This window comes from Otolemur garnettii, unplaced genomic scaffold (genome assembly GCF_000181295.1).
Source record: "Otolemur garnettii isolate 467f Iridium unplaced genomic scaffold, OtoGar3 scaffold00002, whole genome shotgun sequence".
In the NCBI taxonomy this organism is placed as follows: domain Eukaryota; kingdom Metazoa; phylum Chordata; class Mammalia; order Primates; family Galagidae; genus Otolemur; species Otolemur garnettii.
In genome coordinates, this window is record NW_003852397.1 from 9,798,307 (window position 1) to 9,802,600 (window position 4,294).

At 36.9% G+C, this 4,294-nt stretch overlaps 1 pseudogene; it reads left to right on the forward strand.

Moving 5' to 3' along the window:
• Nucleotides 1-3,859: 3,859 nt before the first annotated feature.
• Nucleotides 3,860-4,294, forward strand: part of LOC100940764 — a 3,642-nt pseudogene continuing 3,207 nt past the window's right edge.

Consider the following 4,294-nt stretch of genomic DNA (forward strand, 5'->3'; position numbering starts at 1 on the left):
AATGCCTTATCCATACACGACAAGTATATACTGGATATATATAGAAAGAATGCAGAAATATCTTCATCACTTTTCAAAAGTTTAATTCTTGGTTTACTTTTTTCTACCCTAGACTAGAAAAAAAAAATACTATGAAAGAGATATGATGAATAACCTCTAGCCTCAAGTACTTTCTGCCACATTCCAGTTTTAACTTCTAACAATTAAATTATGAAAGGTATTTATTTGCATATTAATCATAAATAAGTATACTCATTCCACTGGCAGCACAATATGCCCACTGATGGTAGAGTTCAAAGTTATATAATTTTTTTATTGTTTATTTTTTTCTTTTTATGTGAATTTGGTTCTGCCTATGTACTTCCACCATGTATATACTTGGACTTTGCTATTCTTCCAGGAAATCATTACCCCAACGTTAGGTTTTCTTATTATTTCTTATATCAAGAGAGATAAACTATTGTAAACTCTTTCTTTGTAACTATAGACCACTCTTTCTCCCTCATCTCTGCATCTCCAGTGATGTCCGTCTTCTGGATCCTGCCTCACTAAGGAGCCTTAAGAAAATAGACTTTGCTATGATCCCTCTTTCTAGTACCCTGCTCTAGAAGATGGTGCCTCAATAACCATAAAACTCTACATAATTTTAATCAGAATTTGTTACATAGTCTATTCCACTGACATCTCTTTTGTACTAGTTCTTATAGCCAATTGCTAGTCATTATAATACTCTAAACTTTAAGTTCATCAATTTCAATTTCATAATTTTTAATTTGATTGATAGAGTTTACTATAGTACAATCCTGTGGTTTTTATTTGTTTTTACTGTTTTGTAACTCTCTGAAGTTCTTTATCTTTACACTGGCCTTCATAATCTGTATTGCTTTTTATTTTCATTAAATGCTAGGTTATCAGTAATTGAGCAATGTGCTTAAATATTTTATTCCTATGACCCATCCAAGTATTTCTGTAGAAATGCCCACTACATGTTGGTTGGATAAATGAATAATTTTTCAGGTCCAATTTCTATAGTCCCCACTTTCTGTTTCAAAAACTAAAAAAGATAATCTTTTTAAATCATGTACTCATTTGACATGAGCAGGCGAAATCTGAGAAGTGCTATCTTAATGGTTCATGTGCTCGGACTTCTAAAGTAAACACACACATTGAACTTGAAAGACATCCAAATTGGTGTGCCTAGAATTTCCTTTTCCCTTGGCAAACATTGTGAGCTGCCTTTCCGTTTGCAATGTTGTTTCATTAGGTCATGAAAATGGGCTCCATCAGAAGGTTGGCACACCCTATTAGTGGAATTACACTCAACCAATGTTCAAAAAAAAGTTGGCAACAAAAACCATTTGATCAATTTTATGCTGTTTTCTAAGAATTGATTTGCTTACTTTTCTACTTCCTATGTTTTCATTTCTCAGTTTCCTTTTGCATCTTCTTCCGATCACAGTGTATGCCAAGAATTCTCATTGGTCTTTAATTTATTTTTTCAACAAACATTTACTGAGCTACCTCTAAGGGAAATTCCCCTTTCCCCAGTACCCAGGCTCCATCCCAGCTATCTCTTGTCCCTGTATTAAACGTTTTTGTCCCCATGTGGTTGTTTAATGGGAGCTGATATCCACTAAAGGGAGAGGATGGTTGCTTCATTAATTGTCCTTAAATACTGTAGGTCATAAGCCTGAAAGTTACTTCAAAGGCAGAACTAATACCATGAGTAAACTGGATTTCTTTCTCTTTCCGCAGATGCGTTCTCTTGACCCTACAATCTAAGTATTCTTGAGAGTATAACAAGGTGGTAGGAGAAAGATGGCCAATGCCATATTGAAATTGGAATAAGAGGTAAAGTATAAATTTGGACTGGTGACTCCAAGGACACAAAAAAACAGTCAGTAAATTACTTTCTAAGTAATAATCATTCTGTGTTGCCACTAGACTTAAGGAAGTTTTGTCAAAGGCCACTGCCTGATATAAGTCACTTTGTGTGGTTGTACTGAGAGACAGACTCATGTTTACTCTTATTTCAGAAAAAATTAAGGAGAACACAGTGATCCCTGAGCCCAACATGGAAATGTCAATGGTGATTCATGACACCCTGAAAGGAAGGACCAGCTCCCGAGAAGTGTTGATATTATAAATGCCAACAACCCCTCCCTATGCAAGGGTTTTCCTCTACTGATAAACTTGCAATCTTAATAAATTGCTATTTTTAGGAGAGCCTGGAGTGGGGGGGGACACTCATGGAACATTGTGTGCGCTATTCATTTCACTGAAGTACAAGGATAGAGAAACTAATAACTCTAACCAGGAGAAATAGACATGCTAAGAGAACATGCACCAAAGAGACAGAGATTACAGTGTCACACTTGACATGGTGATGGTGTGTACGAGGTATGCGTCCACTTGCTTGGCTACTGTAAGACTATGGCAATTTCATTTTTATGCCACACCTTTTTAAGTCTCTCTACTCTGCTTTCTACTATTGTACTACAGCAACTACATAATTTAAACACTTTCAGTACAGCCTCCCATTACACTATTCCATGTACCATTTGAGTACTCTATTGTTTGCTGGGAGTCCTCAAAGCCACTGGATTAAATGAGTCATCTTCCTAGAACTTCAGTTCCACTAGATAACTTAGGGTAATGGCTTCATTTTAACATTAAAATAATCACTGAAAAATCATGAGGCAGAATGCAAATTATGATCAAGTTTTTTTTTTTTTAATTCACTGAAGAATTCAAAGATAATCTATTCTTAGAACAGGGGGCTTTGACTATATCCCCAGACTCTCAGGTGTAATGGATGCTTAGTCAATACTTTGAGAAGCTCTGATTAAAAATTATAATGGCAATCACCCTACATACCACCAACCTCTCTCTTAACACTATGGAATGTACATATATCCCAAAGAATACATATAATACATACAACTGAATATAAGATCACCATTCATAGTCTCATGCAACCTGTCCTGTTCCCCACACCACTACCCTGAATTTTTGGTCCATCATCCTCTTTCTTGTTTTATGTTTTTGTGGCATATACACGTATCACCAAGCAATACACTATTTTTGTGAAGGCTGTATATTTGAAAATTTTTTATAAAGGTACTCACACTATATTCTGCTGAAAAACATTTTTCCCTTGCATTGATATGCGTAGCTAGTGTTTGTTGAGCTGTATAATTTACATAGTATGAAAAGGATTAGAAACATTTTTTATATATTCTCATGTCAATGAACAGTTAGGTTATTTGCAGACATAACAGTTTACAAACACCACTGCTATGAACACATTTCCAGGTATACATGGATATAAGTTACTGCAGACAGTTTATCTTCTGTGATTTTCCTGAGTCTTAGGATATGCTCATGTTTGATTCCATAAACCAATGCCAAATCATTTTCCAAACTAGATATCCCAACTTATTTTCCTATCCATGATGCATGAGTTATCACAGCTTCTTATTCTTTTCAACATTCATTGCTGTCTGACTTTTTAATTTGTGCCCATCTTTTGAATCGGATGGTATCTGACAGAGGTTTGCATTGTACTTCCTTCATGGCTGATATGGTTGAGTTTCTTTTCATGCACCAGTTGGCTACTGAGTTTCCTCTTCTGTGAAATAACCCTGTAGTTATTTCTGTTGTTCTATTAAGTTATTTGCTTGATTTCCAGAGATTTTTTTCTTAAAATAAATTCTGAAGTCCTCTGCCACTTTGCTAGAACTGGAGCAACAAGAAGACGTAATTTTGTTTCCACTGTCTCTTTTTCTTCTGGTCCTCAAGGCTGCCATTTTGCTTCAGCGTTTGCCTCCAGCCCTGGTTATAAAAGACGACAGTAGTCATGACGATGTTTGAGCAGATGAAAGTGAACATGGCCAAGTTGCTCAAGGGTATCAACAGGTACAATTCTGAAAACTTGGCCACCCTGGAGCACTATGTGGAAACACAGGCCAAGGAGAATGCCTATGATCTGTAAGCTAGTCTGGCTGTCTTGAAGCTATACCAGTTCAACACGGCCTTCTTCCAGACCACGGTCACTGCCCAGATCCTGCTGAAGGCCCTCACCAACCAGCCCCACATCGACTTCACCCTGTGCAAGTACATGATTGACCAAGCGCATCAAGAATGGCCGATTCGACAGATTTTGTACCTGGGGGACCTGCTGGAAACCTGTCACTTCTAGGCTTTCTGGCAAGCCCTAGATGAAAACATGGACCTCTTAGAAGGCATAACTGGCTTTGAAGACTCTGTTCAAAAATGTATCCGCCATGTCATC